Here is a 9,801-nt window from a genome sequence, read left to right as displayed (position 1 = left end):
GCTCCCACGCCCAGCGCCGCCCTCCGGCCGTGCTCCCCTCCGCCCCGCCACGCCCACCGCATTCCCCCGCGCGTCCGGCCTTCCCCAGGTAACCAGCCGCGGTCCCCTCCGCGCGCCGCGCACTCTCCCGGGAAGCCCAGGTCGCCGCGCCCTGCCCGCTCCGGGCCCAGCCCCCCACTCACAGCCCACTCCTGTGTTCCCCGCAAATGAGAACAACCAACACCCAGGCCCCGGGTCCGGCTGCAGCGCCGCTCAGGACCTCCCCCACCAGCAGGCCCCACGAGGGGATGGCCCCCTCCCTACTTCTGGGCTCGGTTCCTGGAGAGAGAGGCAACGAAGAGCAGCCCCAGGACACAGAGGACAGAGCAGGTTCCCACAGGCCCGGCGCCGAGCCCTGCAGCGGGAGCTCGGATGGGGGAAGGGAGCAGGGCTCACCTGTCCAGCCAGACTCGCTCTTTTCACCCCGCCAACCGCAGCTTCTCTCTGGCACCCTCTGGGCTCCTGTCCCCAGCAGCCCAACCTAGATGGCCCCAGAGCCTGATGGCCGGCCGCCTCTCTCCTAGCCCCTTCATCTCTCTACCACTCCTTCCAGTTCCTCTCCCCAGCTTCGCAGCGCACTCCCTAGTCCTCCCAGTCCAGACTCCGAGTTCCCTGGGCTCCCTTTTGGGGACCCAGGAGTCCTCCTCAGAGCGAGCCTCCCTCAGGCTCAGCCAGCTCTGGCCCTGGTGGAGGACAGGGAGTCTGATCAGCGGCAAGGAGGGGCTAGAAATGGAGCCAGGACAAGGTGGGTGGTGGGTGGAGGGGAGGAGAAGGACAGAGGCAGGGTGAAAGTCAGACACAGGCCAAAAGGAACGGGAACAAGAGACCCAGAGAAGATGAGCACAAGGAGACTGGGTAGACAAATCAAGTGAGAGAGAGGACTGCTGGGTGGTAGGCGGGTTAGGGGAAGGGGGTTTGCAGAAGAGCTTGTGCTGGGAGGTGTTCCAACCCCACTCAGCACTAACTTTGCACTCCCACCTCTCTCCACAGCCCCACACCTGCCAGCCATCTAGATAATGTCACCATCCCAGTATGCTCTCTCACTCCATCCAGATCTCCACCCCGTTGCTCCTCACAGTAGAAGTAAACTCACATCCTACCTGCAGTCCCAAACAACAGTCCCAAGAAAGAAATACAAAGTCCCAACCAGACAAGTACACAAAGCACTACCAGGAAGAGGCTGGCCCTTGGGAGAGGCCAAGGCACACATGGACACAAGTTCACAAACCCAAGGACACTCCAACTTCTGAGGGACCTGCTAACAGACAGTCCCCTTGGTCACTGTGAGAATTGCCTCTTCCTGTCTTCCCCTCCCACCAAAGCCCCGGGGATCCCCGAGCACCTACCCCTCTGGAGACAGTCGCTGGGGAATCTGGGTCTGGGAGAGGCAGGCCTGAGGGTGGAGCCAGGCTGGAGGTGGGGCTCAGGCTTCCCAAGTAACCTCACCTGGGCGGGCACTCAGCTCCTCCTTCCAGGAGCTGCGCACTGGGGAAGCCCCGGACAGGAGCGCCAGGCTGAGCTACAGCCCCTCACGCCCTGGTGGGACATTCCACACCCCGGGCCAGGTGGTGTGGCAGTGCAAGACAGGGGGTGTCCACTGGTGAGAGCAGAGGAAGCCAGAGTCCTGAAACTTTTGTCCCCTCTGCTCACTCCTTCAGGAGAAATTCCTGGTTGGTGATGCCCACTTCGCCCAAGCCCAGGACTGGAGGAGTGGGAGGGATGCAGGACTGGGGCCTAGAGTGGAGTCAAGTGACAACAGAAAGGGGGCTGGAGCCGGCTGGAATGCGGGGCTCGGAGCTGAGATTCCCAGGGGCCAGAGAGGGAAATCCCAGCCAGCCAGGGGCCCATAGAGCAGTGCCAAAGGCCAAAAGTGCCTGCCCACCCATCCATGTCCCTCAGAGCCCATCCCACATCCCCTGCATCACAAACCCAGAGGCCTTCCATGTCCTCTGGAACCCCCAAAGGACTCTCTTCCCTTCCCCCATTCATCCCCTCCCATCCTTGGCTTCCCTCCACTTCAAGCCAATGGCCTCCTTCCCAGGAAGGAGAGGAGGGGAAATAGCTAAAAAAATGTGGAGAGGCGCGTAGAAGAGAGAGAGCAGCTTTGGGCCTGCAGACCACCTGGCACTGCAGGGAAGCCCAGCAGGACCAGTGAGAGGGAGAATGGACCAGATGGGCCCCTCCCACACACACTGGCTGCAGTCTCTGTCTCAGAGTTGCAGCTGCCTGTTGAGGAGCAGGCTGGCTCAGCAGCTGGGGAGGGTGAGAAGCGACTGGTGGGGGCAGGGTGAGGGAGTGGACAAGGCTCTGGGCATGAGTCAGACCTTGATGCCACCAGTACAAGTGGGAAACTGAGGCCTGGGAGTGGAGGAGGAGGAAGAGAAGATGTAGCTCTGGGAGAAAGATGAGGGGAGCTCAGCTCTGGATAGTCTGGAGGTGGAGAAAGAAGGGGCAGGGACCAGAGGAGGCAGAGAGGGCTGATGGTCAGATGGGGCAATGCTGATGGAACTGAGAGAGTGGCAGGAGCTAGAATGAGGACAAGGCCGGGGGAAACTGGAGGTTAGAGAGAGGAAAAGGAGGATGGAGACAGAGGGCACACACAGCAAAAGATGGAAAGATCAGGGGACTCAAAGGAGGAGGCTGATGTTTGGGGAGAAAAGGGAGCTGGAGTGGACACAGGAGGCAAGGGGCGGCGGGGATGAACACCTCCAAGAGGAAGGCAGGAAACTGAGGGGCCCTGAGAGGCGAGCAGACAGACTAAGGGGACAAGGGTCATGGACAAAGGAGAAAATGAAAGGGTTGGAGTGAAACTGAAAGATGGGAGGAGAAAAGAGGGAGACCGAGGCGCAGGGCTTGAAACTAAGGGACGTGGGGAGATGAGAAGTTTTAAGAGGCTGAGAAAAGAAGGGGCAACTGGGGGACGGATGGGGAGATGGAGGCCCAAAGATGGAATCAAACCCGTGTCTGGGCAGCAGGACACAGAGGCCCCAGCCCTCTCCTTGGGGATATCCTGGCCCCTTAGCCCATTTACCACACCGCGGCTCCCAACCCTATTCCTCATCCTTCCCCTTCTCCCACTGCACCTCCAGCCAGGACTGCCTGGTCCCTCCCCACAAGGGGAGGGCCCAGCTCCAGTGCCCCCTCCTGCCCTCCCAGTTCAACTCTGGCTTCCTCCCTCTCACCTCCAGCTCAGGCTTCTCCTGGGTCCTGGTACCCCCAGTTTCAGACCTTTGGGGTTCCAGGTCTGGGGCTGCCGAGGCCACCCCCGGCTTTGTCCGAGCGTCAGCCCGGGGCCCAGGAGCAGCTGCCCGGGCCAGCTGCGGCTGGCTTCGATGTGACCATGGCAACCCAGCCCGCTCCCCCTCGCGAGCCTCTCGGCCCCCGCAGAGAGGGAGGGAGAAGCTCGCCGGGAGAAGGAGAGGGGAGACTGAGAACTGTGAAGCTGAACCAAAGGGAGACCCAGACAAAGAGACCCAGACAAAGGGAGATGAAGGGAGGCAGAGTATGCAGGAAGCAGCGTTGGCCAGCTGCAGCCACAGCTTAGGCAGCAGGCATTTGGTCCTGCAGAGTAGGGAGAATCCAGGACTGAGAGAGAGAGACTTGAGGTAGAAGACAAGAGATTAGAATTGGCTGGTGATGGTCCTTTGTAGACCTCCTTCTGGGTCCCTGACAATTCACTTCCTTCTCCCAGGATTTTGTACCCTGAAGAGAACCAGAATCCCAGTTTCTTAGTTGGCTGCCTCAATGTATTATACGGTGAAAGCCCCCCACCCCTAAGTGCACCAATGGCCACAGGAAGTACCTGAGGCCAAAAGATACCCTCAGGTTTTCAGGAACAACCTCAATCTCAAGCACACTCTGACCCGTCACCTCTAAGTAAAAATGGCATGGTCAGAAGATATACTCCAATTCTTGGTTTGGAAGCTGTGATCTCCAAAGCCCAAGGTGACTGATCAGGCTTGGAGGAGGTGGGGCGGGGAGGGAGAAGTGATGCCTCTCACAGCCTGAGGGAGGAAGCACAGGTGAGAAAGCGAGGCTTTGCCCCTGAGAGGGAGGACTGAAGCTGCGACTCACCATCTGGCTGCTTTTGGCTGAGTTGAGCAACCTCCCAGTTCCCTCATCAGGAAGATGGAGGTACTAACACCTGCTGCAGGAGTCTGGATGACAATGAAGTAGCCTCTGCAAGTACAGCCCCATTTTATGGAAGCAGCTCCACTAACAATCTCCCTCTGTGGCTTTCTGATGTGTCACTAGGAATCCTCCTGCTAGTTCATTCCACACACAGTTTACTATTAAGAGTTCGCACAGGGCAGGGCTCTGGCAGTAAGAGCTGTGAATGATACTCTGAGGAACTGGACCCACTGCCCGCGCCCCAGGCATTTACAGTCTAGAGCAGGAGTCAGGAATGTGTACATGTATCAGTGCAGAAGACAGGATGATCCCTGCTATCGACAGAGCAGGAAGGGGCTGTGGGAACCCAGGCGGGTAGGAGGCAAGAATGAGGAAGACCTCACGAAAGGAGGAGCTGGAGCTGGGCCTTAGGTCAGGTTAAGATCTGCAGAGGCAAGGCAAGGCCATGCCTGGCTGAAGAAGCTAAGGGAGCAGAGGCGGGGAGGTGCGACCATGGTTATGTGACAGTGCAGCTGTGGCTGGATATGAGTAAAGCCAGAAGGGCAGATTTGAAACCCTTGTTAGTAGTTTGGCTTGTTCTGAGGGTGAAGAGGAAAGGTCTTGGGGTTTTGAGCCAGGAAATGGCATGATGACGTTGGCATTCTTTTAAAAGTGGTTTCCGGCAGCAGCACCTTGGCTGTGCAGTTCAGAGCAGTGGCTGAGGGAAGGCAGAGTGACTGCCAGGTTTATCCTGTCCACGTCCCCCTGGTGCTCACCCCCTCGTAACCCCAGTTAGGAAAGCCACAAGGAAAAGGTGAGGTCCTATGGAAAGCAATGCCCGTGCTAGGTATTCTCCTTGTGTTCCCACCCATCACTCAGCTGCCTCCTGGGGTGGGGGCCCTCTGAGGTTGGTGGGGAACGGCTTTTATAAAAAGCAAACCAGGACCAGAGGGGTTGAAACTTAGCTTAGATCTGTGGCAAGTTGACACTTCCCACCGGGGACTTCTCCTAGATTCCTCCCCGTCATTCTTCCGAAAGGAGGACAGGGATCTAGAACAGTTCCTTGGGCTGCTGGACTGGGTTCAACCCTGAACCTCTGGAGTCCTGCCCCCCTGGAAAACCCCTGGACTTCAGCCATCTGAGTCTAATGTGGGCCTCAGGGTCCCTGCAATGAACAGGAAGGCCACTGGGAGGCGCTTGCTGCGCAGGTGACCAACGCCAGTGACTGGAAAAGGAAAATGAATGCCTGCAGGGAAAGAGATTCCAGCCTGGGTATGGAATGCCCTGGAAAAGCCCTGAAGGGGCACATAGGGAGAGAGAAATGAGAAAGAGTGAATGTAAGTTGTGTAGCTGAGGGGCCAGTTAGGGTGCAATATCCTGACATTTACACATCAGAGATAATGTCATTCATAGAATCTTAGAATCTTCCCTTTCTCTTTTCTATTGCCTTTTGCTAAAAAGCCTGCGGCACTCTCAGCAGCCTGTTGCAATTACTGAGCCTTGCTGTGTGCCAGGCTCTGCTCTGAGCACTTTCCAGAGTTATCACATTTGGCCCTCACAACAGCTCTGTGATGTGGCATTTTGAAATATGCCCACTTTACAGGGGCAGAAACTGAGGATTGGAGAAGTTAAGTGACTTGCCCCACATACACACACAGAGTAATTGGCAGATCTGGAATTCGAACCTGTCTTTTTGACTCCAAAGCCAAAGCTAGTCTGGAAGGTCTTAGCCACCATTATTTTTCCAATGCTAGAGGTCTATAATAAATTCTTATTCCTTCCCTTAAAGTCCTTGAAGATCTCAAGACATTGTCTTTAACTTCTCTAACTTCCTTCATCTCCCAAGAATACTGGTGGCCCAAATCATTCTTGTTTGTGTACAAAGAATGTACAGAGATCCAAAAATGGTAAATGATTTGCTTCAGGTCACACTGGAAGTCAAGGTCAGTGTTAGAAAAGCATTTCTCAAACTGAGGTCTCTGTACTCCTAAGGACCCATGAATACCCTGTTAAAATTATTAAATTCCATGTTTTCATTTCCTTGGTAATTTTTGAAACTGCTTCAGGTCACACTGGAAGTCAAGGTCAGTGTTAGAAAAGCATTTCTCAAACTGAGGTCTCTGTACTCCTAAGGAACCATGAATACCCTGTTAAAATTATTAAATTCCATGTTTTCATTTCCTTGGTAATTTTTGAAAAACATTATAAGCATGTTTTGGGTTTGGAGTTTTTTTGTGCCTGGCTGGTATTAGGATTCGAACCCTTGACCTTGGTGTTACCAGCAGTTGGGGATCATACGTAACTGATCCTGGCTCTGCATGTGAGTGCCTGCCTTTGTGTTTATGTTTATCTATTTACAGCTTCAATTATCTTGGTTGCATTTGTACCAAGTGAAGACCAGGAGACACGTACTAACAAAGATTTCTTAGTAATTTGAATAGACCTGAGAAGCGGAAGAGCTGAGTCATCACTGGGCGCACACTGGAATATTGTGTCAAGTTCAGAAGAACCTGCATTGGGCAGCACGTGTACATGTGGCCAGCAGCAACTTCCTTTCAGAAGAACAGCACTATTCATCAAATGAAATTAATGCTAATTTTTATATGTGCCTTTCTACTTTTTTTTTATATTTATTGCTACTTTGTTTTGGTTTTATAACTGCTTAAGTACTGAAGCATAAGGAACTCACAGTTAGCTACATCTGTATACATAATTTACACACTTTTAAATTATAAAAATAACTTAAATAAAGACCATGAAAATTGTTTTCCTTCCAAAAGGTCTACCTATATATTCCTCAGGTTCTAGCCCTCCCAACAGGACTAAACTAACCTGGGCCTTCAGGAGTCTCCAAGGAAAACCTGCAGTGATGGAATGAATCCCTGTCAAAGGTCAAAAGTCTCCCGCACCCTCAAGATCCAGTACAAGGAAGTGAGAACCTGGGGATTCTGGGCTACTGAGCATGGGGTAGAGGAGGTGTGGCTCACAAAGTGGGGAGGTCGTAGGACGGGCACCTGGGGAATACTCTGAGGAAAATTCACAGGATAGAATCAAAAATTGAAGTGAGAATGTTTAGAATTTTTCCCAAATAAATACAAACAAATATTTGAAGGAAATGACAGTGTCTATGAAGATACTAATTATGCATAATACTTTTACCTAACAACTCTACCCTTAGGAATTTATTCTACAGATGGGTGTATTTGCACAAGTGTGCAAAGATGGGTACAAGGTTTCCATTACCTTGTTTGGAATAGGAGAAAGAAAGGAAGAGGAATGGAATGGAAAGGAAAAGAAGCTAGTTAAATGTCCATTAACAGAGGGCTGCTGGTTAACTCAGTTGGCTAGAGTGCGGTGTTGTAACATCAAGGTCAAGGGTTCAGATCCCAGCACGGGCCTATTGTTCATTAATAGGCTTGAATAGCCACAAAAAACTACTGTCGTTTTAATTTAGGTTTCTCCAAAAGCACATCCTGAGACAAGAACTTGGATATGAGTAATTTATTTGGGAGGGGATCCCAGGAAGCTCAAGTGAAGGGCTGGGACGCAAAACAGGGAAGGAAGAAGAGCTCATAAAGTGTGTGATAACCAGCAAGTGGGGGGACTGGGACTTAAAACTATCAGGACCATCTAAGGAACCATATAGAATGTTCCTCAAAATTATCCCCCTAAGGGACGGAGAAGCTGGAGTATTTACCCACCAACATCTGTCCCTCATTGATAGGGGGGTTGCCCTTAGAGATATGGAGGAGAAAAAAACATTTTTTCTCTATCCTTTTACATTCAGTGACTGAAGCCATGTGAATTAAACTGGCAAAAGACAGATTAATAGGAGAAAAAAATAGATTTAATTACATATGTACACTCATACATTCACAGAAAATGTGACTCAAGGAGGCGGCTAGATTTGGGGGCTTATATGCCATCTTAACAAGTGTGCACGTATGGCAGGGCAGCATTGAAACAATAAATAAATAGAATTTGTGAAAGCTTTGCAAGCAAGTAGGCAGGGGATGGCTGTTTCTTGGGCACTAGAAGTATCTTCTGCAAAAAGCTTTCATGAGATTGGACAGGCTTTCTTCAAGAAACTTGTCTGCCGTGCCAAAGGGCTTGGATCTTATCCAGTAGGCTCTGGTAAACCTTCTTTAAAAATTGGGGGCCGGCCTGGTGGCCGCTCGGTAGAGGGCGGCGCTCCCGCCTCTGGGAAACCTTCTTTAAAAATTGGGGGCCGGCCTGGTGGCCGCTCGGTAGAGGGCGGCGCTCCCGCCCAGGGTTCGGATCCCATATAGAGACTGGTCCGCTCACTGGTTGAGCGCCGTGCGGGCGCGACACGGAGGGTTGCGATCCCGTTACCAGTCACGAAAAAAGACAAAAAGGAAAAAAAAAAAAATTGAGCCTGGGGGGCCGAGCCTGTGGCGCACTCGGGAGAGTGCGGCGCTGGGAGCGCAGTAGCACTCCCGCTGCGGGTTCGGATCCTATATAGGGATGGCCGCTGTGCTCACTGGCTGAGCACAGTGCAGCCAGTCTCCAAAAAAAGAAAAAAAAAAAAAATTGAGCCTGGGCATGATCAGATTTGCATAATCTGTGCTCACTGGCTGAGCACAGTGCAACCAGTCTCCAAAAAAAGAAAAAAAAAAAAAATTGAGCCTGGGCATGATCAGATTTGCATAATGCTGTAAAGAATGACATGAAAGGAAAGTGAGATGGGAGGCGGGGTGCCAGTAATAAGGCTGTTTTTTATGTGCTTCCCATTCTAAATCATACACATACTAGGAAACCAGAACTAGGCAGGTGGATGGATAACCATCATGCCTGCGGGATCACAGGAGCTGCACAAACTTCTCATCTTGGAGACCGTCACAGCTATTCAGCTACCCTAAGTACAAACAGCAGACTCTTAGTGCCTGACTTGGATCCAGAGCCACCTGGGGGGGGGGGTCAGAGGTGGGAGGGGGCTGCAATGCGTCAATCAAATAGGCTCACACAGTACTAAATTCTGTCACCATGCTCCAACAGATCATTGTGTTCACTCAAGGCACCAAACGTGACAACCTGTTAGCCTGATTTTACCTATAAAACATTCACCTGGGCTGGGGGCGGGTGTTGGAAGAGAGGTACTCAAGGGACATCTCATGCACCTCTCATCTAGATTCCAAGGACTTCATAATGACCTGCCCCCACCTGAGGGCAATAGCGATATGCTGACAGTGGCCTGCATCATCCTCTGTACGGCCTGAGTCCCTCTGTTCCTGAAAGAAATGACCTGTCTCCACTGCACAACCACATGATCACAAACTGACTTTATAACATAAGTTCCAGAACATCCTACTTGTAAATAGATCAAAATTATTCAAATTACGAAGGAATTTCTCCTTGACAAAAGAATCACTTGGTCCATTAAGTAGCACCTTCTCTTAATGTTTTCATAGTATGTGCTTTCAGATCGATAGACACTCAACAGAGGGATGAACTGAAAGGTCCTGTGTTCCGAGTCACAGAACCAATCACAAAGTAAGCAAATAAAAAAGGAAATCTGAAATTCTAATGGTAAAAAAGTAATAAAAATAATAACAATTTATATATCTGGTTTTTCCTGGACAGGAAGTTAAAATTCCTGGCTGGTGTTAAACCCTGGATGACTGTCAGACTGAG

At 51.6% G+C, this 9,801-nt stretch overlaps 1 protein-coding gene across 1 annotated transcript in view; it reads right to left on the bottom strand.

The window, feature by feature from the left end:
• DDR1 (discoidin domain receptor tyrosine kinase 1) overlaps positions 1-1,735 on the bottom strand; it is a 21,272-nt gene extending 19,537 nt beyond the window's left edge. Inside the window, exon 1 of the mRNA XM_008575330.1 lies at positions 1,386-1,735. The gene's annotated coding sequence lies outside the window, so the exon portion shown is untranslated. The remainder of the gene's footprint in view (positions 1-1,385) is intronic.
• Between the last annotated feature and the right edge of the window lie 8,066 nt (positions 1,736-9,801).

This window comes from Galeopterus variegatus, unplaced genomic scaffold, assembly GCF_000696425.1.
Source record: "Galeopterus variegatus unplaced genomic scaffold, G_variegatus-3.0.2 Scaffold1170, whole genome shotgun sequence".
In the NCBI taxonomy this organism is placed as follows: domain Eukaryota; kingdom Metazoa; phylum Chordata; class Mammalia; order Dermoptera; family Cynocephalidae; genus Galeopterus; species Galeopterus variegatus.
The sequence above is the reverse complement of the archived record's forward strand: the minus strand, read 5'-3'. Positions and strand labels throughout refer to the sequence as shown.